Below are 26,398 nucleotides of genomic sequence, written 5' to 3' on the forward strand. Positions count from 1 at the left end.
ACATGGGCTAAGACCACAAAGCTTTGATTTCATGAGGTCTTAAAAACCCTCTGAATCTTGACTGTACAGAAGATCTGAAAAGGATGAGCCCCTTTCCAAGATAACAACAAATTCCCCATTTTTACCAAAAGAACTAAAACTGTGCAGTAATAACTTGCCATTCCATGAGCAATACTCAGCGTTTAAAGAGCAGAAAGATAACTCTTTGTTGGCTGTACTCTCTCTCTCTTTGACTAAAAGTGATATTTCCCTAAAGTGCTCCACTTTTTTATTATCTGCCGGGGCTTAATTGATTAATCTACTTACAGTACAAGTGTAAGTTCAACAGGGAACAATCCCTATTCCATTCTTCAAAAAGACTTGAAGAAAAGAAAGACTTAAAGACCTTTATCGCACTAATCTGAGAGCACAGAGAAATGGAATAATGGCTCAACATCTCCAGCAATGTCAAATTCCATTATCAGTGTATTCAAACAGCACCGCCTCCCCTGGAGGAGTCGTCTTCCGCCAGCAAGCGGCACAGCTATTGTGTTTAATTAAAAGACAATGCTGATTAGCTGAAGGGCTTTCAACTGAAAAATTCATAAGAATTTGAAAAGAGACTGGATCGATTGGGCCAGGCCGTCGGATATCTTCTAAACTCTCTGGCATACTTTACCCAAGCAGATAGCAAAGTTAGCTTTTCCAACACTGGTCACATCAATGAATTTTAGTTAGTTTGATTTTGTATATGTGTATTACAAGGCCGTAGCCACATATTCGGGATTGGGGACCAAATTTATTAGTTTAAAGGAATGTTCCAGGATCAATACAAGTTAGGCTCAATCAACAGCATTTGTGGCATAATATTGATTACAAAAAATATTTTGACTTGTCCCTACTTTTCTTTAAAAAAGTACAAATCTGTGTTACAGTGAAGCACTTACAATGGAAGTGAATGGGGGCCAATTTTTGAATGTCAAAATATTCACTGTTTCAAAAGTATAACAACAAGACATAAACAATATGTGTGTAAACATGATTTTAGTGTGATAAAGTCACTTACTATAAACACTTACACAATACATTTATAGCCAATTTTACAAATTCATTGCGATGGCGATGTAATGTCACTCTACATTAATCAACTAAAATGACTGTAAAAATGACAAATTAAACAACTTTTCATCTCAAATAATACATGAGTTTTAACAGAAGAATTAATGTAAGTGCTTTTATAAAATTAGAAACTTCACATTTCTGCCTTTTAAAACCTCCAAAATGTTTCCCCCTTTCACTTCCATTGTAAGTGCCTCACTGTAACAAAATTATAATTTTTTTTAAACATCATGCCACAAATGCTGTTGATTGAGCTTAACTTGTAAAAAATCATTTTTAAAATCAATTGCTTCGTTTGAACCTGAATTAATTAATTAATTTATTTTGCATAGTATAGTTTGCCATCAATGTGAGTACTATTGTGAGCGGCTACTTCTGTAGTTTGGTAGAAACTCAGAAGAAGCCAGCTTTACTATTTTACTCATGTTTTTGTAAATTAGTTTTTTGTTCATTTACATGAATGCTTGCTGCTTGTCGAAGGCAATTTTTGTAGATGTATGCATTATACCAATGGTGTAATCAAATATCATTGAAAACCCCATGTTGTTAGACAACTACTCTGAATATATGGGGGGACATGCTCCCTCAATGTCAATAGTGGGTGGTGTCCTGCAGTGTACTACAGATGTTACACAGCAGCTAACTGCGCTTCCAGGTTCTTCAGAGCATCACCTTTAATGGTGGATATGAGCAGCGCTGTGGTTTTAATAATCTATAGATTAAATAATAAAGCAATATATAATGTAATAATGTTTGTTTATGTTAATAAACGTTATTATAGAAGGAAATCTATGGTTTATAATAAGAAATATATGTACTCTAGGTTCTTTTTGAACTGTCAACAAAACCAGTTTGAACTTGATTCAGTAGGTCTGCATCATTTAGTCGTGCATGTAACAGGTTGATGCATACACATCCTCTTGCATTTAACACACTTCTGAAGTCTATAAAATAAAATAACAAATAAATAAAAAACAGTAAATAATAATTTGACAAATTCAAATATTCAAACTCAGTTATTTAAGCCCCAATTCTTATTTGGAAAGGCACGAATAATGCCTTCAAAAGTAATAACGAATTGATTCGAATTTATAGAAAAATTATTTGTTTGACTGATTATATAACAACATGGATAGATGAAATAAACATACCAAAAATGACAACGCAATGGTGAGTCTGATAAGTCAATATTGCAAAAGTGTAAACTTTATGAATGAAAATGTGCAGTGTGATCTCAAGTTCAAATCAGATGGCCGCTCTGCAGTCTCTGTTTATTGTGCAGGTCTCAGAACGCTGAGCAGGGTCAAGTGTAACATTAAATATGATCTTACATCATACACATTTGCCACTTTTTGAAATGTTTGTGATGTACTGTACATGTGTGCAAAAACACGTGTTTTACTCATTCCTCAAGCAGGCGAGCGGTGTGTGAGGTGAGGGAGGGGTGAGATTATTTCTTTTTAAAACAAAGTGAATGCAAGTCAACTGCAACAACCAATAACAAGAGAATATATATGTTTATAAATTTAAAAAAAAAAGCCTCGCCAAGCTGGTTTAAGATGGAGGGCTTGTTGGTCTCTCAGCCTGACCAGCAAAAAGGTGTTCAAAAACTCAATGTTTTTTTTTTTTGTTTTTGTTTTTAAGCACAGATGCACAGTTTCTAAAGTTTAGCCACAAGGCTTAAACATTTCATGTGTTAACATGAGATTAGTGTTACTACTCTAAAAAATGTATTGTCTGTGCATTGTTGAAAATATACAATTTTCAACTCCTGTCATGTAAAGCTGGTAAACCTGGTAACTGCATGATATATGCAAGGATACCCGTAAGGGTGTGTAGAAAGTTGTTGAAATATCCTGTATACAGCTGTTTACAGAAAATTACACCTATACAAGCATTCTTTGTAATGCATAACTAGCTGTTTATACGTCTAGAAAAAGTGGTCCTACTTTTGTGTAGGGCTGGGATATCATCGAAATTATTTCACTGACGATAGTTATAATTAAGCAATGTCACCACAATGATTTGAATGCACTTTTCACAGTATTTCGCCACTTGTTTTCCTAAAGAGCACATCATTAGACAAATTTCACGATCCTTCAGTGCTGCACAATTAATCAAAATAACATGAAAATCGGGATATAGTCATATGTGATTATTGAACCGCATAATGCTGTAATTAAATGAAATGAATAGCCTACCTACATGGTCTGTTTGAGTGAACAAGAGATGCAATGTTCTGTGTACAGTAATAATAATAATAACATTAATTATAATGAAATTAAAATAATTTTGTGAATTATACAAGGCATATATGCTACATGGAAAGCATAGTTACATTTAAAAAACATATTTTTCATGTAGTTTTGATCTATTTCCATCTTTAGCCACTCCCACATCCAATTATATTAAAATACAGATAATTTTGCGAGTACAACATTTACAGATAATGGCTTTGCTGCACACACCTAACTTACAGCATTCAAAATAAAAGCAAAGACATATTTTAGAAGTATTGCATATCCTTGTGCAAGTAAGGAATAATTGAAGACCGACCATTGAATTATTGAAAAATAAAGCATAGCCCTTGGTGATAATGCGGTCACGACACACAGCTAGATTGTTGGTAGATCGAAAACGTCACTTTAGAACTAGCAACGGAGGCTTGCACTGCTTTACCGGAGGTAACAAAAAGTTGTATATATTTTCTGAAAGAATCAACTCAAATTGCTGCTCGAGTCCACCATGACATTTGACAATGCAAGCGAGTACTTGCGTTGTGTTATGAATTGAGCGCTGACACATTTCACAATGCAATGACACGTGAAATCGAGCTTGCGTAGCAAGGTGTGTCTGCATTCACTTATTTGCGTAGAGTATGTTTGGGCCTTTACAGTACTGGAGTAACTATGTAGTGTGTGTGTGTGCATGTTAGCGAGAGATAGAAAATGAGAAACTGAGAGAGGCGAAAAAGAGAAATTGAGAGATTGCGTGTGGGATTACCTCTGTTTGTTGCGATCCTCGTCAAAATTCAAGATTTAAGTTTAAATGTACTTTTAGGCAGCAGCGAGTGTCGCCATTCTTGTATATAGCTTTTCCGTTGCCAAACAACTATAAAAAGTTGTTTCTGATAATACTGTTGTATTGATCAAGTCGCGGGATGCATTTACGTTAAGGCTCTATTTGTTGGTCGAGACTCTGTGTGCGTGTATGTATGTACGTTAGTGTGTGTGAGAGCACAAGGTCGCTTTTCAATGGAAATTGAAATAAATTTAGGAAATTATAGACATCGTTCGTAATTCTTAACAGATTTACTTTAACCAATGTCTTTGTTTTATATGGTTATTTTGTTGTGGTAGCCTGTAGGGCTCTTTGAAGTAATTTGGCAAAGTGATATGGAACTGTTATGCGGTCAAGACCTGGAAATACTTCATAGCTTTGTGTTTACTGGAAAATAATTGCACACCTTACAACGTCCGTCAACCAATCAGAATCAAGCATTCAACAGACCTGTGGTATAAACAATAATAATACTTGAGATTTAAACATAATAACAAGTTACTTTCTGCATTCAAAATAAATGCTAAGACATATTTTAGAAGTAGTACACATTATTTTTATTCGCATGTCCATACATAAACAACCAATATGTGCTGCATTTGTGGCAATACAGGGTCCCGTTCATCCTGTTAGATCATGTTTATCTTGTTCACATAAAATCATAATTGGATCATATTTGGCATCATATCTGTCATAACAATTGTGTTTTGGAAATTAAAATCAGCCATTTGCAATCAGTGTTTGTGCGATTGCTCCATGAAAGATTTAAATCTACCAACAGCAGGTTGGGACAAGGGGTCTTCTTGGAGCAGACATGGTAACAATGAAAATATCAAAATTGAAATCAAATCCTGAGATTGTTATGATCGACCAATCCTAATGGAAATTTAAAGAAGCCGAAATCTCCAATAATCTTTTGGAGGTGTTTCCACCCCACCCCACTGTTTCGGCATTTTCAGTCCTCGAGTGCAGTTCTTTTCCGGGGTGCCAAAAGGACCCGGAAGCACCATGAGCGAGCATTTGTTTGTAAACAGTTACTTAATGTACTGTATCATAGGAACATTTTACTTCATCAATATATACTACAGTTTTCAATAGACTCTGGGTCGATTTGCTGTTGCACACCAGAGTACAGAGCTTTTCACACAAAATAAACTTGGGTCCGCAGCAAAAGCTATAGTGCGCCCTAAAAATCAGCCATTGAAAAGCCATATTAGTTGACCTATCTAAACAAATTGGCAACAATGTCGATTGCAGTAATGGTCCTGTGGTATGGTATGCTCTTGGTAACTGAATATGAACTGAGTTCTTTGATATGAGATATTGTGGCTATTGCCGTCAGTGCATGGCTCATCACATCTCATGCACCGATGAGTTCTTGCGAAGGGGGCAGTAAAACTCTTAAGCGTGTGTTTTATATGTGCTCTCTATCCTGTCAAAAGGCTTTTGGCTTATCTTGAGTGAATGTCGTGTCTGGAAATGTCAGGCAAGAGCAGAGAGAATATATGAGATTATGAAGCTGCTGGATGTTGTCAGGGGGTTGTGATGCATCTTAAATCCTGGTTTGATGGTAGTGGATGTCTGGATCAGGAGGGACATGGCTTAAGAACTGCAGAGACTCACAGCTCCACCAGCCATCAGGAAAGGTTTATTCTGGTCATTAGATGATTTAGGCCTCATCATCCCTGTATCATCTCCCTCTCTTTCCTTCATATTTCATGTTATCTCTCTCTCTCGCTTTCTGTCTCATTGCTTGATGGACTGATATTTGACAGGTTTATGGCTGTCGGTGATGTGAAGGAGCTGCTCTGTTAAGGTGAATTGGGGGTGAACAGAATGAAAAAAATCCTGGCACACCACAGTAAGAGGAAACCGCAGTCGTTGACTTATTAGTTGTAGTTTACTGGGATGGTACTGATGGATTTTAGCGAGAAAACCATATGTATCTTTCATAACGCTGGTTAAATGCATTGTGTATCAGGAGAACTGAATGTTCCTACTTCTTATAATAAATTTTTCACAAACCTTTGAATACACAAAACAATTCTTTGAGTCAGACAAGTATGAAGTCTTTACATTTCAGGTTTTAAAATGTGGATTCAGTTGGTACATACAGTGAAGGATTCGTTAGGCTGGTTCAAACTGATAACAAGATCATGAGATGTTTGGAGTGATTCATTCCAAAGATCCGGTTCATAAGAGTCATTTGGAATAATTCATTTAAAGAAAATTTTTGGAGATGTCAAGAAAATAGTCCATATGACTTGTGAACTATATACTGAGTCTTCTGAACCCATGCAATAGCTTTGTGTAAGAAACAGACCCAAATTTAAGTTATTATTCACTGATAGTCTCATGTGTAGCTGATTCTTGAAAATAGACATTTTTGTCTTTCATAAAACAACAGCATACAGGTTTAGAATGCCATGGGAGAATAAATAAGGACAGAATTTTAACTGTTCCTTTAAAGACAAGAGTTGTTCTTGAGGTTCTGAACAAATAATGTTTTTGAAACACATCGTGTCTCTGGGTTATGTCAGAGGAATTTCTGTTTGATTCTCACTGAAGACGAAGTCAACAGAGACAAAGTTTGAACTGAGTTTTTCTGAAACCAATCGGGAGTTTTGCTAGAAGGTAGAAGAGCAGAAGCATGTAATCCTTTTCCCAGTTAGACGCTCGCTTGAGGGGTATATCTCCTCCCTTTCTCCCAATCTCTCCCTCCTTCCATCCCTCTCACCCTCATTCCTGCTCTATCCCATTACCTGGAAATAAGAAGAGGGTCCCAAGCCATAATACTGAGTACCCCAAGACAAAAGTACACATTTCCGTCTGAGATTTTGTTTGACAGTTGCTGCAGTTGTTTTGTCAGCGGCAGTGGTTCTCAACTGGTTTTGCATCGGGACCCAGATTTTACACTGGACATCAAATGGCGACCCACCATTGTAAAAAACCAACAAACTGTGTTTAATGCATCCTGGGTCGCATTTTCTTTTATGTTGCTTAGTTTTGTTCATGGTTTTCAAGTATAAATACATGTATCAAGTTACATTATTTTTGTTGTTGATGTCAACAACAAAAATAAGTTATTTTCCCTCTTTTATATGAGCCTTATATTAACTATCCAGTTTATTTCCTAATATCAAACATCATTCTATCAGAACATAATGCTATTACACAGAAGGAAAAGGTACAGACTTTAATGCCCTTTATGTACGTGCCATTATATTTACTGTGCAGGGACATAAAAGCACATGTAAGTCCATGATGCCTCCTCATTACCATCGTCAATCAATGTAGCTAGTCTTTATAATAATATTAATAATAATATTACTGGGAGAAATAACAATGTGATTTGCATCATTGACCATAATCCCTGGTGAGGCCCCGGCAGTGTCCATAAAGCCGATGTTGCCACATCACCAGCGTTTACCTATTTTGTTTGTTTACTGTTGTTTATTTATTTTGTTTACATTTACATGCACTTTTGCTTTTATACTTTAACCATTTAAAGTTTGTAAAGTGTACATTTACAGTTACATTTTAGGTTTACTTTTAACCATTGTGTTAACGTTTGCTATTGCGTTTACCAATTTTGTTTAATTTTACATTCACTTTTATATTTATTATTACCTATTTTGTTATATTTTACATTTATATTTATCTTCGTTTACCTATTTTGTACAATTTAAGTTTTAAATTTATCTTCATGTTCTGTTTTGTTAACATTTATGTTTAGCATTGTCTTTACATTTACCGTCAAGTTTACGTAATTTGTTACTTTGTACATTTACCTTTTGTTTCCTTTTTTGTAAATATTTATATTTGCGTTTATCTTTATTTTTTCTATTTTAATAAAAAAATGTGTTTACTTTTTAATGACCTATTTTGTAAATTTTTTCAATTGTTTACCTTTTATGTTTACCTTTTACTAATATGTTAACATTTACACTTGCTTTTATGTGTTTTGTGTTTACTTTTGTTTACATTTGTGTTTAGCTATTTACTTTATCCTTATGTTTACCTAATTTATTTTTAATTTATGTTTATCTTTGTTTACCTATTTTGTTAACATTAAGGTTTTTTTTTAACTTTGCTAATACGTTGATCTTTTTTTTTGGTAAATTTTTTTCATACATTTTTAGCTTTTCCCATTTTGCTAGCATTTTTGTTTACTTTTACATTTACCTTTTGTCTCAACGTTAACCTTTATTGTTTACCTTTACCATCATGTTTACCTATCTTGTTATGTACTTGCTGTTGACTGTTTCCAATTTTGTAAGTTATTTGCTTACATCTGAAATGCCACGCTTACATGTGCTGTGAACATCTCAATTTAATGTTAAGCCATCATCTGGGAAATGTATAGCACTGACAGGGTAGCGTGCAGCTATTAAGGTGCCGTCACAAAGCTTAATTATTTATTTTTGTATGTAAATGAACTGCTGCCTGTCAGCGTGACTGTGATTTGAATGTTTCATTTGTAACGCTGAGACTGTCAAGAATGACTTCAATCAAAAACAAAAATAACTGAGCTACACTCTAGCTATACTTTCCTCTGTCTTTAATAAGATCACTGCAGTATGAAATACAGTAAGTGAGGGGGAGGGACATGAGAAAGGATGAGGGGGGAGGGGGGGAGTCTATCTCAGGCAGAACTGATGTGCCTCTATCCATATTCATATTCAACAGCAGCTGTTATCGCTTAAAAGGCTTTCTAATTACAACAACAAGACAAAAACTGCTTGGATACGGTCCAGACCCACTAAATGATAAAATAAGTACTCGTTTTCTCTCTCGCTCACTTTCTCTCTCTTAATCTCCACAAAGCACCTTAGAGTCTGCTCACCCAAATACATGCCAATGAACAGTGAAAGTGCCATTCGGAGATGCAGGTGTCACGTTTGATAAGGAACTTCTGGATTAAATATGCTGTGGCTAATGAGCAGCTGGGCGAGCCAGAGAGGGTGCGACCATGGGCATGATTGTTCTCCGGCTGATAACATTCTGCGCAAGAAACAGCCAAATTCCATCATTTAATAAACATCCACGGCCTCTATCAGAGAGAGCGTCTGGATGCCGGTGTTAAGTGAGAGACATTGCTTTTCATTACACCAATCTCAAGGGGCTTCCACAGGCCTGCCGAGCTGCAGAGACAAACAAATTGTCCCATATTTAGCCGCATTTATTTGTGCATGTCTGTGTTGTTTTTTAGAGGTTCAGAATGAGTTAGAATCTTTAACTTGGAGAAGTTGTCTTTTCTTTAGTAGTAGAGTTTGTTAAGGCAAGCATCACTATTGCTCACGCTTAGGGGTAGGTATTTTAACAAACCCCTAACCGTAAATATTAAAGACTTCAATAAAACTAAATTTAAGTTTTGTTGCTCTTAGTCCATGTGTGTTTCATTTGGAGCCATCTGCTATTGTAGTCCTAAACGTTGATAAATTGTACTTCCAGGAAAATGGACTAAAAATATTGATGACTGATGTTGCACTACACACTACAAGTCAAATGGTTTTTATTGTCGCTCAACCATATACAGTTAGTTCAGTACACAGTGAAATGAGACAACGTTCTTCCAGGACCATGGTGCAACATAAAACAACATAGGACAAAACAGAACCACATGAGACTACACAGACTAAATAACATGCCTATATAAAGTGCACGTGCAAACGTGTGCAAAAAGTATGGGACAGTACAATACAGTGTAGAGACAGTGCAGCGTCGACCAGTACACAGTAGTGCAAAAAGATGACGGTTTCTAAAAATGCCAAATGTAAACATAACATACTATGAAATAGTGTTCTATGCACATAGCAGTTATTGAGGTAGCAACCAGGTATAAAGTGACAAAATTAAAGTGCAACTCAGGACATGTGTGTGTGTGTGTGTGTGTGTGTCAGTCCAGTGTCTGAGTATTGAGGAGTCTGATGGCTTGAGGGAAGAAGCTGTTACACAGTCTGGCCATGAGGGCCCGAAGGCTTCGGTACCTCTTGCCAGACGGCAGGAGGGTGAAGGAGTTTGTGTGAGGGATGTGTTGGGTCATCTACAATGCTGGTTGCTTTGTGGATCCAGTGTTTTTTGTAAATATCTTTGATGGAGGGAAGAGAGACCCCATGATCTTCTCAGCTGTCCTCACTATCCTCTGCAGGGCTTTGCGGTCTGAAATGGTGCAAGTCCCAAACCAGGCAGTGATGCAGCTGCTCAGGATGCTCTCAATAGTCCCTCTATAGAATGTAGTGGTAATAGAGCTGGTGTTGAGGGACCAGGTGAGGTTCTCCGCCAGGTGAACACCAAGGAATTTGGTGCTCTTGACGATCTCCACAGAGGAGCCATCGATGTTCAGTGGAGAGCAGTCACTCTGTGCTCTCCTAAAGTCAACAACCATCTCTTTTGTTTTGTCCACATTCAGAGACAGGCTGTTGGCTCTACACCAGTCTGTTAGCCACTGCACCTCCTCTCTGTATGCTGACTCGTCGTTCTTGCTGATGAGACCCACCACGGTCTTGTCATTGGCGAACTTGACTATGTGGTTTGAGCTGTACATTGCGGCACAGTCGTGAGTCAGCAGAGTGAACAGCAGTGGACTGAGCAGACAGCCCTGGGGGGCCCCAGTGCTCAGTGTGGTGGTGGTGGTGGAGATGCTGTTCCCGATCCGGACTGACTGAGGTCTCCCAGTCAGGAAGTCCAGGATCCAGTTGCAGAGGGAGGTGTTCAGGCCCAGCAGGTTCAGCTTTCCAATCAGGTGCTGAGGAATGATTGTGTTGAATGCTGAGCTGAAGTCTATTAACAGCATTCGAACATATGAGTCCTTTTTGTCTAGGTGGGTGAGGGCACTTCATGATGATGGGTGTGAGTGCGACAGGACGGTAGTCATTGAGGCAGGACACTGAAGACTTCTTTGGCATGGGGGCGATGGTGGTGGCCTTGAAGCACGTTGGAACGATGGTGCTGCTCAGAGAGATGTTGAAGATGTTGGTAAAAACATCTGCTAGCTGGTCTGCACATCCTCTGACCACAATGCCAGGAATGTTGTCTGGTCCAGCAGCCTTCTGTGGGTTGACACTACATAGAGTTTTCCTCACATCAGCCGTGGTAAGACAGAGCACCTGGTTGTTGGGAGGAGGGGTGGTCTTCCTCGCCACCACGTCGTTCTGTGCTTCAAACCAAGCATAGAAGTTGTTCAGCGCATCTGGAAGGGAGGCATCTTTGTCACAGGCAACTGATGTTGTCCTGTAGTTGGTGATGGCCTGGATGCCCTACCACATGCACCGCGTGTCGCTGCTGTCCTGGAAGTGATTTTGACCCTCGCTGTTCTTAGGGCCACCTTTTTGCCAGCTCTGAAGGCAGCGGGTCCTCAGCAGCACACGCACCTCCGCAGTCATCCACGGCTTCTGGTTGGAGCGTGTGGTCATGGTCTTGGAGAAGGTGACATCATCAATGCACTTGCTGATGTAGCTGGTCACTGATGCTGTGTATTCCTCCAAGTTAGTAGAGTCGCCATATGTTGCAGCCTCCCTGAACATGTGCTAGTAAGTACACCCAAAACAGTCATAAAGAGCAGTCAGTACACCCAAAACAGTCCTGAATGCTACTGCTGGCCAGCTTTTCACCTAATTCTGGAGCGGTTTTGTGCATCTGACGAGCGGTCTATGTGGTGTGAGTAGCCGAGGTGGGGGTGGGGCTCCGCCCGTTACGTGCCTGGGATGTTTGTGTAAACAAGATTGTAAAATAGTTAAAGGAATGGAAAGGAGGAGGCGAGAACCGGCTTGACGATATAAATCATAGTTTAATGGAAAACTTAAAAGACAACACAAACACACATGACGGACATGTCCGCTAACGATCTCTCTCTCCCGCACAGCCCTCTGCAGTCGACCTTTAAACCTCACGGAGGCATAATTAGCCTAATACGGGACCGGGTGTGTAGGATCACGACCCGGCCCCGCCCTCCGCCCTGCCACAAAGATCAAGCATGTTCGGCCCTCTCATTGCAAAGTCCACATACTGATGGAAATTAGGGAGCACTGTCTTGAGATTTGCATGGTTGAAATCTCCGGTGACAATAAACCCCATACAGTTCACAGAGCGCTTCCTTAGCATTAGCGCTGGGGGGGGGGGGGATGTAAACTCTGGTTATAATAACAGTGGTGAATTCCTGTGGTAAATAAAAAGGTCTGCATCTAACAGTCACAAGCTCCACCAGCGATGAGCAGTAACTAGAGACTAGCATAGAGTTCTTGCACCATTCCGTGTTGATGTAAACACACAAGCCACCACCGTGAGTCTTACCGCACGGAGCTGCATTTCTGGCAGCACGAAATGAGGCGAGCCCGTCTAGCTGAATGGCGGCATCCGGAACTCTGTCGCTGAGCCACTTCTCAGTGAAAACAAAGATGCACTAGTCTCTAAGCTCATGCTGCGTAGTTTGCTGGAGTCAGATGTAGTCCAGTTTATTGTCCAGGGAGCAAACATTTGAGAGCAGGATAGACAGGAGACCTGGCCGGCTAGGGTTTGTTTTTAGCCTAGCATGGACCCCCGCCCTCTTGCCACGCTTTCGCTTCCTTGCACACCGCTTACGATGTCCCCTCCCCCGGCCACCGGCATCAGTCAACGCCGAGGACTGGAGGCCTGGCCTCCGCAGCAAGCCGAGTTCGCGTAGCAACTCCTGCAGATCATCATGCAGCTTGGTTGTTGCATGAATCTTATATTTTAGCAGTGTCTGGCGATCGTAGACACGAAAACCGGTTGCTCCGATGTCCATGTGCCGTAAAAGTTGGGCTAAGTGACAAAATTGCACCATTTTGGATCCGGAGTGGCCGCTGCGTGATACCATGCCGCAATCTTGGATAATTTGCTTGCTTCGTCCAATCGAATGCTCAATAGAATTAAAATGTCCCTCTCTCTGCAGCTCACAGCAAGTAGCAAATAATTTAGATTTTTAACTTGATGGATAACTTATCCCGTAGCAATTGTGCAATGGACATGAATGAAGCATCAAATCATGCGGCTTGTAGAGGAGAGAATTTGCTTACTTTTCAAATGATCAGACTTAAAGGGACAGTTCACCCAAAAATGAAAATTCTCTCATCATTTACTCACCCTCATGCCATCCCAGAGGTGTATAACTTTCTTTCTTTAAAAGAACACAAATTAAGATTTTTAGAAGAATATCTCAGTTCTGTAGGTCCATACAATGCAAGTAAATGGTGACCAAAACTCAGAAGGTCTAAAAAGTACATTAAAGCAGAATAAATGTAATCCATAAGACTCCATTGGTTTAATCCATGTCTTCAGAAGTGATATGACAGGTGTGGGTGAGAAACAGAGCAATATTTAAGTCCTTTTTTACTATAAATTCTCCTCCCTGCTCAGTCAGTCTACACTTTAACTTTAACATTCTTCCTCTTTTGTTTTTGGTTTTTTGCATTCTTCATGCATATCGACACCTACTGGGCAGGGAGAAGAATTTATAGCAAAAAAGGACTTAAATATTGATCTGTTTCTCACCCACACTTATCAAAGAGTCGTATGGATTACTTTTATGCTGCCTTCATGTGATTTTTGGAGCATAAAAATGTTGGCACCCATTCACCTACAGAGCTGAAATATTCTTCTAAAAATCTTAATTTGTGTTCTGCAGAATAAAGAAAGTCATACACATCTGGAATGGCATGAGGGTGAGTAAATGATGAGAGAATTGTCATTTTTGTGTGAACTATGCCTTTAAGATTTTCACCATGTGAATTATAAAAATGGGTGAAAAAAAACGTCTAGGTTACGGATGTAACCTCCATTCCCTGATGGAGGGAACGAGACGTTGTGTCGGAGAAGTGACACTAGGGGTCTCTCTTGAGCGCCGAATATGCCTCTGATCCATTGAAAAAAGGCCAATGAGAAGTTGGCAGTCAGTATTTGCATACCCTGCCCCCGGACGGGTATAAAGGCGAGGCAAATACTAGAGTTCATTCAGGATTTTTCTGAGGAGCCGGAAATGGTCGCTGAGCCGAACCGCCACTACAGCGGTTCGGCTCAGCGACGTGGCCGGGAAGACACAACGTCTCGTTCCCTCCATCAGGGAACGGAGGTTACATCCATAACCTAGACGTTCCCCGTCTGTCGCTCTCTCCACGTTGTGTCGGAGAAGCGACACTAGGGGTCCAATTTAAATCCGCCATGCGCTGAGCCGTGTACGTGTTCTGCTGACACAGGCGCGGGCAGGTATTTGTTACGTGCCAAACGACCAGCTGTGCCAGGGCACGCACCCTTTCCCAATGCCCCAGAAAAGTCGTCGGGATCCTTTTGGTTACCCTAGGCAGGGGAACAAGGCGACGCTTGCCAACCTGGGAACGGGCCAAGCCTGGCTGGGCTTCTTTTCTCTCTATGTTTCTTGCATAGAGCAATAGACAGCCGGGGCACTTACACGCACTGAGGGAAGGGGGTCTTACCCAATTTCCCATATTTTCAGGGGGGGGGGGGAGACCCGCGGAGACCACCCCTGCCCAACTGGGGAGGTATGGTGGTGAATACGTCACATGTGTTCTTAGGCGACACGTGGAAGTGGCGCGGTGGCAGATCCAGCCTCAGCGAGGGTGGAGTTGCTACACGGCGACCGGGGGGCAGCCGAAACTTACCCAAGGAAAACGCGGGTCTGCTCGTAAGGGGACCGTATCGCGGAAAATACACACAGGGGGAGTCCGCATAGGAGGCCCTTACTCTGTGGAGCACCTATTCCAGTACAGGGTAGATCTGAGTACCCACAGTGGATTGGGTCGGCAAGTTCCTCCGCCGAACTGCGGACCCATGAGGGCTAGGGAGGAATCAACCAGGGATTCACGTTGAGTGGAGTCTCCTGGGAAAAAAGACGCACTGTTTTACCTCAAGCGAGGGAAAGGGCGTATACGCAAGCGATTCACCCGGCCAGCCCATCAGTGTGTTACCGAGTTCTACTGGCTCGGATCTGAGAAATCACGGGATGAAACTGACTCAACCCTGAGATTGTAGTATCTCGCAAAGGTGTTGGGTGTCGCCCAACCCGCTGCTCTACAAATGTCTGCCAGGGAGGTACCCTTAGCCAGTGCCCACGAGGATGCAACACTCCTTGTCGAGTGAGCTCGGACCTGCAAGGGTGGGGGCACGGCCTGGGTGTGATAAGCCAATGAAATGGCATCTACAACCCAGTGGGAAAGCCTCTGTTTGGAGACAGAGTTTCCTTTCCACTGTCCCCCAAAGCATACAAGAGCTGCTCAGAGCGTCTAAAGCTCTGCATGCGGTCCAGGTAGGTACGCAAAGCACGTACCGGACACAGCAACGAAGGGGCTGGGTCTGCCTCCTCCCGGGGCAGTGCTTGCAGGTTCACTACCTGGTCTCTTGAGGGCGTGGTAGGAACCTTGGGCACATAGCCCGGTCGCGGTCTTAGGATCACATGAGTGTCTGCCGGACCGAACTCCAGGCAAGTGTCGCTGACACAGAACGCTTGCAGGTCCCCGACCCTCTTGATGGAAGGGAGCGCGATCAGCAGGGCCGTCTTAAGGGAGAGGGCCCTGAGTCCAACTGATTCTAGCGGCTCGAAGGGAGGTCTCTGGAGGCCCGCGAGGACTACAGAGAGGTCCCAGGAGGGGAACAGGCTTGGCCGGGAGGGATTTAACCTCCGGGTGCCTCTTAGGAACCTGATGATTAAGTCGTGCTTACCAAGAGACTTACCGTCTACTGCGTTGTGGTGAGCCGCGATAGCAGCGACATACACCTTTAGGGTGGAAGGGGACAGCCTCCCCTCCAGCCTCTCCTGCAGGAATAAGAGCACTGACCTAACTGCGCACCTCTGTGGGTCTTCGGCCCTGGAAGAACACCAATCTGCGAACAGGCGGCACTTCTGGGCGTAAAGCTGCCTGGTAGAAGGGGGTCTGGCTTGGGTGATCGTGTCTACGATGGTAGGTGGTAGACCGGCTAGATCTTCCGCGTCCCGTCCAGGGACCAGACGTGGAGTTTCCAGAGGTCTGGATGCGGATGCCAGAGCGTGCCCTGCCCCTGAGAAAGAAGGTCCTTCCTCAGGGGAATTCGCCAGGGAGGGGCTGTCGCGAGGAGCACGAGGTCCGAGAACCAGGCCCGGTTGGGCCAGTAGGGAGCCACTAGTGTGACTTGTTCCTCGTCCTCCCTGACCTTGCACAACACCTGTGCAAGAAGGCTCACTGGGGGAAAAGCATACTTGCGTAGCCCTGTGGGCCAGCTGTGCGCCAGCACGTCTGTCCCAAGGGGAGCCTCTGTTCGGCCGTACCAGAGCGGGCAATGGGAGGTCTCTCGGGAGGCAAGCAGGTCTACCTGGGCTCTGCCGAACCGTTCCCAAATCAGCTGGACCGACTGGGGGTGGAGCTTCCACTCTCCACTGGGTAAGCTCTGTCGTGACAGTGCGTCCGCTACCACATTGAGCTTGCCGGGGATGTGAGTGGCACGCAGCGACCGGAGTCGCTGGCTCCAAAGGAGGAGACGACAGGCGAGTCGTGACATGTGGTGGGAGCGTACGCCGCCTTGGCGATTTATGTACGCTACCGCAGTGGTGCTGTCTGACCTGATTAGGACGTGTTTGTCTCGAATTAACGGGAGAAACCGCCGCAGGGCAAAGAAGACAGTCAACAACTCTAGGCAATTGATATGCCAGCGCAGCGGGGCCCCTCTCCAACGGCCCGCGGCTGCGTGCCCTTTGCACACGGCGCCCCAACCCAATCTGGAGGCGTCGGTAGTGACCAGGACGCGTCGGGACACCTGCTGCAGGGGCACTCCTGCCCGTAGAAAGCAGAGGTCTGTCCAGTGTTGTAGTGTTTTTTGGCAGGCGTAGGTGATCGTCACACGGTGCGTGCCGTGGCGCCATGCTCCTCTCGGGACTCGAGTCTGAAGCCAGTGCTGAATCGGTCTCATATGCATCAACCCCAGCAGCGTGGTCGCGGTGGAGGATGCTATATGCCCCAGGAGCCTCTGGAAGAGTTTTAAAGGGACCGTTGTGCCTGGCCTGAATTTGGCGAGGCATTTCAGCACCGACTGCGCCACGCTCGTTGGTGAGACGTGCGGACATTGAGACTGAGTCTAACTCCATGCCTCGAAAGGAGATGCTCTGGACCGGGGTGAGCTTGCTCTTTTCTCGGTTGACCTGAAGCCCCAAGCGGCTGAGGTGCCTGAGCACCTGGTCTCTGTGAGCGCATAGTAACTCTCGGGAGTGGGCCAATATGAGCCAGTCGTCGAGGTAGTTGAGTATGCGGATGCCGGCTTCTCGGGAGCGGGGCAAGAGCTGCCTCTGCGACTTTCGTGAAGACACGAGGGGACAGAGACATGCCGAAGGGGAGGACTTTGTACTGGAACGCCCGGCCGTCGAACGCGAACCGTAGAAAAGGTCGGTGTCGCGGCAAGATTGAGACGTGGAAGTACGCGTCCTTCAGGTCTACCGCTGCGAACCAATCTAGGTGTTGGACGCTTGTCAAGATGCATTTCTGTTTCTGTCTGTTTCTTCACCGCGGAGAACTGCTGGGTGAAGTCCTCGACGGTGTCGCCGAAGAGACCGAACTGGGAGACTGGGGCGTCGAGAAAGCGAAGCTTGTCGGTCTCGCGCATCTCGACCAGGTTCAGCCATTGGTGTCATTCCTGGACCACGAGGGTGGCCATCGCCTGCCCGAGTGACTGCGCCGTGACCTTCGTGGCTCTGAGGGCGAGGTCGGTCACTGAGCGCAGATCCTGCAGCACGTCGGGATCAGGGCTACCCACGTGCAGTTCTTTGAGCGCCTTGGCCTGGTGGACTTGCAGGAGGGCCATGACGTGCAGGGCGGAAGCGGCAGTTCCGGCGGCGCTGTAGGCCTTCGCTGTCAGCGAGGATGTTGTCCTACAGGCCTTGGAAGGGAGTACAGGGCAACCGCGCCAGGTGGTAGGGTTTCCGGGGCATAGATGGAGCGCAACAGCCCTATCCACCGGGGGGATCGCCGTGTACCCGTGGGACGCTCCACCATCGAGGGTAGCGAGAGCGGATGAGCGTGTGGCTTTGTGATGTCGTGTGGTGAACGGTGCCCTCCACAGCGACGTCAGCTCATCGTGCACTTCCGGGAAAAACGGAACCGGGGGGGCATGACTGTGAGCGGCGCCCGGACCCTAGGAACCAGTCATCCAACCGCGATGGCTGTGGGGAGGACGGGGGGTGCCAGTCCAAACCCACGCTGGCGGCGGCCCGGGAAAGCATGTCGGACATCTGAGTGTCAGCCTCGGCTTGGGCGTGCTGGCCCGAAGGCGGCAGCCCAAGGGAGTCATCCGCATCAGACACCGCGCTCTCCGATGCAGCGGCGAGCTCATCCACTTCTAGCTCTAGAGGATAGGCAAGCTGGCTGTGAGGCGAGCTGCTGTTGCCTCGAGCATGGACGGGAGTCAACGAGCGTGTGGTCCGAGGGGGGGTACCCGACGGAGCCGCGCCCTCTGCCATCCCCAAATCACTTCCAGCGCCACTCGCACCGTCCTCAATCCCGTGGGAAGAAGGAGCAATGCGAGGTGCGGCTGGAGTGGCTTGCTTCCGGTTGAAAGCGAGCCGCGACCGCAACGTTGTCATGGTCATGTTCTCGCAGTGAGAACATGAACCATCCACAAACGCAGCCTCGGTGTGATCACTACCCAGACACACGAGACAGCGCCTGTGGCCGTCTGAAGCGGAGAGCACTCTACCGCATCCAGGAACTACAAAGGGGCGGAAAGTCATCTTTACAAAGACGCGTCCTGAAAAGGACGTTCAACGCCGCTGTGTATTTTGCTCTTTTAGAGAAAATTGCTCTTTTAAAGAAAATCACTCTTTTAAAGAAAATTAGTCTTTTAAAACTCGTCTGAGTTTTTTATACTGCGCTGTCGAAGCGCCCAGGGGCAATATGCACTGCCGTGCAAGGAGAAGAATCGCCGCTGTAATGCGCCCTCAATCCAACAGCATGCAGTAGCATCAGAGGAATACAGGAACGGGTGTGTTTCACTGCGAACAGCATGTACATCCATCGGCTCCAAAGAAAATTTCTGAATGCACTCTAGTATTTGCCTTGCCTTTATGTCCGGGGGCGGGGTATGCAAATACTGACTGCCAACTTCTCATTGGCCTTTTTTCAATGGATCAGAGGCATATTCGGCGCTCAAGAGAGACTCCTAGTGTCGCTTCTCCGACACAACGTGGAGAGAGCGACAGACGGGGAACTAAAAACATTTTAAATGTAATTTACATCAGCATCATTTCCAGTACAGAATTCTATTAAACATGAAACAGAATTTGAGCTATGCTGGAAATTACACTGTGATGGGAATTTACATGCCTTTTAGAAAATAATGAAATTGTTAGTAGACAATGTTATGTTAGTGTGAGAAAACTGCTTTTACAAGACTTTACTTTCTAGAAGTCCACAATGCTTAAATTGTCCAAAGTTTAAAAAACTCTCATATAGGGACTAAAATATCATTGAGACTTGGTGGTGTACTCTTGTGACTCCTAGCACATCATGGTAGCCACTTTTTCAGGGACAAACACCTTGCACTTTTCCTTTAAATAATAATTATTAAAACATCCAGTTTTCATTTCTGATTGAAGAGAAGGGTTTCATAGGAGCCATAAATGATAAACTGGTGGATAGATTTTGTGAATGGTGACATCCCAATCCAACTCATTTCCTCTATCTGTAAAGAGCTGTGGAGGTCAAACGTTGTCCTCTTCAAGGTTATTTTGATGGCATATTGAATCTGCTAGACTGACAGGGAGAAATAGAAAAGGTCTTGGCCTGTCACTCATAAGGAGCTTAGTTCACCCAGCCAGTAAAATCAGCCAGCATTGGCGGACCGATGGCCTAGCTGACAGGAAGACGATTGATTTCTCAAAGCTCATATTTAGAAATTGGAAAACGGCGGGATGATTTTTTTGGCATATCTGTCAAGGTACCACTGCTCTTCAATTACAACCTGAAAGCTGGAGGTGTGGTGTTCTGTGAGGAAAAGAAACAGACTTCACGGCTTCATGAATATACAAAAGCGCCACATAACTTCACAGCCAAGCCAGATGACTGGCCCTGCCTCACAGGAAGTGGCACAATGCCCCTCTGGTGTGTGTTTGATGTAGTGCGTGGGCCTGTAGATCAATGGGGGCACAGGTGTGCAGGGCAGATGGTGGAGAGATGATACCCGGGGTGGTGAAACTCAGCCTGGCCGGGAACACTGAAGGTCTGTAAAGGGCTTCCCCCAGGGGAGCAGATCCGAATGACTGATGCTCTGTGGGATACGGTGATGTGATTTATGGAAGTGGAGTAGTAAAAGTGAACTCCCTGCTGTCTCGCACGCTGCTGCTGTATCTCACTGTCTTCTTGTGCGCTTTTGAGGGAAATTCACGTTTTTGTGTTGTGAAGTCTCTTTGAACACTGTTAGATGGCAGTCCTCAATGTAGGTCTGTAGAGTTGAAGTTCCAGCTTGATTTCATTAATATACGTAGCTATATGTACGTTAATATTTGTAACATTTAAACGTACATGTTTGTAAGTTTGGATAGACATGAAAACGTACAATATGGATGTTTGAATGCATCTATAGACGTAAATATTTTCCCGTATTTACAGCTTTAGAAACTTAAAATACTGACGAGTCCATTACAGCTATACTTGAATACGCGAATCGATTATAAATATATTGTTTTATTGATATATTAGATCCCTTAACCCTACCTCAACATAACCGCATTTCAACAATATAAAGACATAAGTAGATTAATGAATAGTAATAATTTTTGTTACAATGTTAATTTATATTTACCATTTATATTTTACATCCGCTAATCCCACATCTACTCCTAAACCTAACCATAACCATTTATTAAGCATATAAAACATTTAAAAGGAAAATAAATTGAATCATAATAATTTATAACAAAAAATTGCAAAATTCAGTAAATAAGTAGTTCAAAGGTTGATGCGCTGAAGGCATACAACAGCTTTTTGTGAGTAGAATTTAAATAATTAATGGCTGTAAATCTTCTCCTGATGCACTCCAGAACAGGGCTGTCATATCTCATTCAAACATATACATCGCAGAATACAGCATGTCGCAAACGGTCGCGAGAGCCAGTGAGCATTCAGCATCACTGCCGTAAAACCACTGGTCGTCATTTTTAAAAAAATAAATATTTTTTTTATTGAAGATTCAAAAAAAAATTATAATAATAACAGACAATTGTTATATCACAAATAATCCAATAACAAACAGAAGATACAAGAAATATAGCATGAATAATAACAATAGAATATAAAATTAAAAATAAATAAATACATAAAATAACAAACTTCGATTGATAGTATAGTTAGCATTACCTTTTTAAGAGACTCGAAATAAAATTCAATTTCGATTTGAAATAATTTAAAACAAGGTTTAGAATTGGAAAATTTTGCTTTATGAATATGAAATTTACCTAGTAAAATAAAGGTATTAACAATATTACTTAGCTTTCTGTCTTTACAATCAAAAAAGGTAATAATTTGTTTCCCATCAAGAGTGATTTTTTGAGTTATTTTAGATGCCAAATAATTTTCAACATTTTCCCAAAAGTTAAACAAAATGAACAGCCATAAAAAAGATGGGTTAATGTTTCTTATTCAGTTTTACAAAAACTACAATCTTTATCAATAGATGTGAACTTTGAGATAAATAGGTTTGTTGGATATATATTATGCAATATTTTCAGATGTAATTCCCTAATCTTGTTTGATATACAAAATCTAAAAGGAACAAGCCACGACACATGCCAATTAATCTCTGTGAATTGAGAATTCCAGAAAAATTTCCCACGAGGAGTTGTTTTCTTTAAGTTTAGAAAGCATTTTCTGATATGCTTATTAGTACATTTACTACTCATAATATCTATACCGTTTATATAAAGAGTAAATTTAAGGTCAGTAACTTCATTTTGTTTTTTATAACTTTTCATTAGTTCTAATATTCCATTAGGTGTAGATTTAACAACTGAGTTATATTCTTTGAAAATGATCGGGAATGCCTTCTCACTGAGAAAGGATTCATAGTTAAGAAATTGGTTATTGCAGTCAAAAAGGTCTTATACAAAAATAATATCTCTATCAATCCAATTCTGTAAATAAAGTGACTTGTTCCCTTTAGTGATGCATTCATTATTCCATAAGATGGATTTGTGTGGAGAAAAGTTGTGAGAGTGACATAATTTCCAGGCCAAAAGAGCTTGTTGATAAAATTTGGATAGTTTTAGCGGCAATCTTGTAATATTGTAGCTACATTTCAATAAGAATTTTAGGCCTCCTACATTATTAAAGATGTTATTGGGAATAAAGTACCATAAGGATTCTGGTGCTCTCAAACATTCCTTCAACCATTTCAACCGCTGGTCGTAATGCTTGAGGCGTCAGTTTTATAATAACGCGGGTTGACGGTTGCAGCGGGTGTGACGGTGGATGGAGAGAGATTGTTGAATAAAAGGACTGAATCTGTTCTTCACAGAAAGCATTTCTTTTTTGGCATATTCTGAAAACTCCTTTTTGTATCCCATGGCAAACAAAAATAAAATAAAATGCTTAATAAGTGATTACTGAGATTTTATTCATTTCAATATTTTAAAGTTTAGTCTTGGATAATGTTATGAACTGATTAATTCTATGACTTATTCAATATTTATTAATTCAAACAGTACACGAAAACATTTGTACATTTCTATAGGTGTTAATTCGTGAAAAGATGATGTTTACATGCTGTCAATACATCAATATTGTACGTTTCAGTGTAAGAGAATGTACGTGTGCTAGAACCAAACTTAACGTAAGAGTACGGGCAGTGGTGGCTCAGTGGTTAAGGCTCAGGGTTACTGACCGGAAGGTTGGGGGTTCAAGCCCCAGCACCACCAAGATGCCACTGTTGGGCCCTTGAGCAAGGCCCTTAACTCCAGATTGCTCCGGGGGGATTGTCCCTGTAATAAAAGCCAAATGCATAAATGTAAATGAGTACATACGAGTTCTCATAAGATCACAGCATTATTACTGTAGATGTGTTTGTTAAATATGAGTTATAGGTACAATTAAAGCCATGATGATTTGAAAGACATCAGTTGTTATATTTATCCAGTTCAACAATGATTGATCCTCCTGAAGTAAATGGAGCAAAAAAAAAAAAAAAAAAAAAACAGCAGTGTAAGAAGTTTTTAGAATATTTCTTTGATTATAAACACAGTCAAAGCTAATACTAAAAATCTGTCAGTTTTATTACAGTAACAATAACTGTAGTAACTGGTATTTTGGCTATTAAACTGTGGTTGCCATGGTGATTTTTTGTTAAGGCTGTACATTAATTACATTGCAAGTCCTATAAAAAAAAAAAAATATATATATATATATAACTATTATTATTATTATTATTATTATTGGTCTATAAACAATATCTGAAAGTTTTTGAAAGTCATCAAAATTCCTGGCAGTGTCATATTCAGCGCATCTCAAATTCTGTTTTGCATTTAGTATTCTGTGCTGGAAATGATACAGATGAAAATTATATTTTTATAATTTTTTTAAATAAATTATTTGCCTCCTTTTGTCTTGCTAAGGATTACATGTTATGTAGCCCTGACACACACAATTCAATAATATTTAATTAACTAATTAAATTAAACAATATAAATAATATATTAATTTGTAGTCTTTGTGCTTTTTATTATTATTATTACAAAGCCTATTACCTTGAATATCTATCTGAAACTGACCCAAAGTCCAGTCTAATGGGATGAATTATGAATCTGTGTTGACACTTCAGGGAGCTAATTATGAAATAACTGACCCATTGTCAGCATTCAAAAGTGAGGTGAAGGGTGAGGGTCGAAATCCCTTGTCTCTTCAGATATATCAATACATATATATATATCCTTTTATATCAATATCTATCTATATTCTGTTGCTTAACTTCTTTAATAAAATGATGAATTAACTATATATTGCCACCTTGTGGCAAAGACATGAGTTATGCAATATTCTTCAAGCAATGCTCAATCTTCATAGAGCACTCTGAAGCCTGTTGCTTCTCAGAAAAAAATGTTATTCCCTTTTGCATGGAACTTTCCTTTTCAGCACTTCTTTTCAGCTCTGATAAATAAACTCCAAGTATTTGTTTGGATTCTTGCTTAAAAACGAGAGGGAGGAAAGATGCATGTGCATTATATTTATACCTGTCATTGTTTCGCCACAGTGTACTGTATCAAAATAAACACATCTGTGTCACTGCAAGAACTTATGTAAGAAACAAGAGCAGATTTCACAGAGGTTAAACAACACTTTTACATGGTTTGGGTTCATCTTTATGTAATGGTTTACTTTGCAAATGTTAAAATAGCTATAAATTACACATTATATGCAATCATTATTTGTCCTTTAAAAAACGTACCAACATAGCCACCAATTCATTGCTGTCAATTAACATGTAAAGTTTCATTTGTAAAACATTTCATATGAATGTATTATGGTTTTACAGTAGTAACAATAACAGTAGTAAATATGATGTTTTGATGTTTTTCATTTAATCTTTTTCATATGGGAAATGTCAAAAAAATATAAACTTTTTTGTTTTTTATTGCAACATTGTGCAGCTTTCAGATCTTCCATGATATCACATTTTTGATGTGCAATTCAAAAAAAGCTTTTTCAATGGTCTCTTTGGTCATTTTTTCAAGGTTTGTTGACAAATAAGATAGTCTCAGATTATAAAAATAAAAAATCTTTAAAAATATAATTTAAAGGACATGTATGACGTTAGTATCAATAGACTGTATCATACGAAATCTGTTCATATTTGTTTCTTATATGTATATAATAAGTATTTTTTGCAAAAGGAAAAATATAAAAACATATATGTTCTTTGCTCCTTGAATACATGTGTTAACACAACTTTCATAAAAAAAATCATAAAGTTTTGAAAACATATTTGTCAATGTTATTAATATTAGTATTATATATACATACATACAGAGCTGTGTTCAAAATATCCATTGGGCGATATATCGTCATGTGCTCCTTGCCGATGCGCGTATCGATTCAGCTGTGCCCATATCGATACTGCAGCAAACTGCAAGTTTGAGTGCAGCCTATCATGCAATGAAATGGCTTTCAATCACCACAGCAGTAATAGACCACCACATTTAAATTAGATGAGACTCTTTGCTACCACAGCCGATGGTGAAAATCAAAACATGAACCTGAAATATATGTGTATTTTGGCTTTTTTACTATACACGGCAGTTGTAAGACAACACTTGCGCAATATCCAAATACTTCAAAATGAAAGTGCTGCGTATTGCGTGACACGACAAACCTCTATCTACCAGCAATTGCGGTTTTAACTACCACGCAATTCCACTTCATCCTCGTTGTCCAACTCCCCAATTAGTCCATGTCCTAATTCTACTATTTAGAGCTGGCGTATCATGTCTATTGTTATCACAAAGAATTGCACACATATGTTGGTAGGACTGTGAGCTCTGTGTGGGTTCAAAGAGTGAGCACTTATTATGTTTGTATACCACTATGCAGAATTCTAAGTGTTTAGGGAGACTTTTGCCCCAAGTGCTAGAGCCTTTTGCCCCAAGTGCGGGAGCCTTTTGCCCCAAGTGCGGGAGCCTTTTAGCCCAAGTGCGTGAGCCATTTTTCCCAAGTGCGTGAGCCTTTTACCCCATGTGTGGGAGCCTTTTACCCCATGTGTGGGAGCCTTTTGCCCCAAGTGCGGGAGCCTTTTGCCCCAAGTTCGGGAGCCTTTTACCCCAAGTGCGGGAGCCATTTTTTCCAAGTGCGTGAGCCATTTTTCCCAAGAGTGGGAGCCTTTTACTCCATGTGTGGGAGCCTTTTACCCCATGTGTGGGAGCATTTTTCCCCATGTGTGGGAGCCTTTTACCCCATGTGTGGGAGCATTTTTCCCAAGAGTGGGAGCCTTTTACTCCATGTGTGGGAGCCTTTTACCCCATGTGTGGGAGCATTTTTCCCCAAGTGTGGGAGCCTGCTGCATATATGATTTAGATCATATGTGAATCTGTACTTTTTCAGATGTTTGTTCACATATATGATCAAAGGGGTTTCTGTTGCTCATCTGGTAGAGCATGGCGCTAGTAATGCCAGTGTCATGGGTTTGATTCCTACTGATAAAATACGGAAAGCACTGTAAGTTGCTTTGGATAAAAGCGTCTGGTAAATGTAAAATGCAACATGATGCT

At 41.8% G+C, this 26,398-nt stretch overlaps 1 protein-coding gene across 1 annotated transcript in view; it reads left to right on the forward strand.

The window, feature by feature from the left end:
- The window catches only part of LOC127650735 (zinc finger protein ZFPM2-like), a 69,435-nt gene that overhangs the window by 37,165 nt on the left and 5,872 nt on the right, over positions 1–26,398 (forward strand). The window lies entirely within an intron of this gene.

This window comes from Xyrauchen texanus, chromosome 10 (genome assembly GCF_025860055.1).
Source record: "Xyrauchen texanus isolate HMW12.3.18 chromosome 10, RBS_HiC_50CHRs, whole genome shotgun sequence".
NCBI classification, from domain to species: Eukaryota; Metazoa; Chordata; class Actinopteri; order Cypriniformes; family Catostomidae; genus Xyrauchen; species Xyrauchen texanus.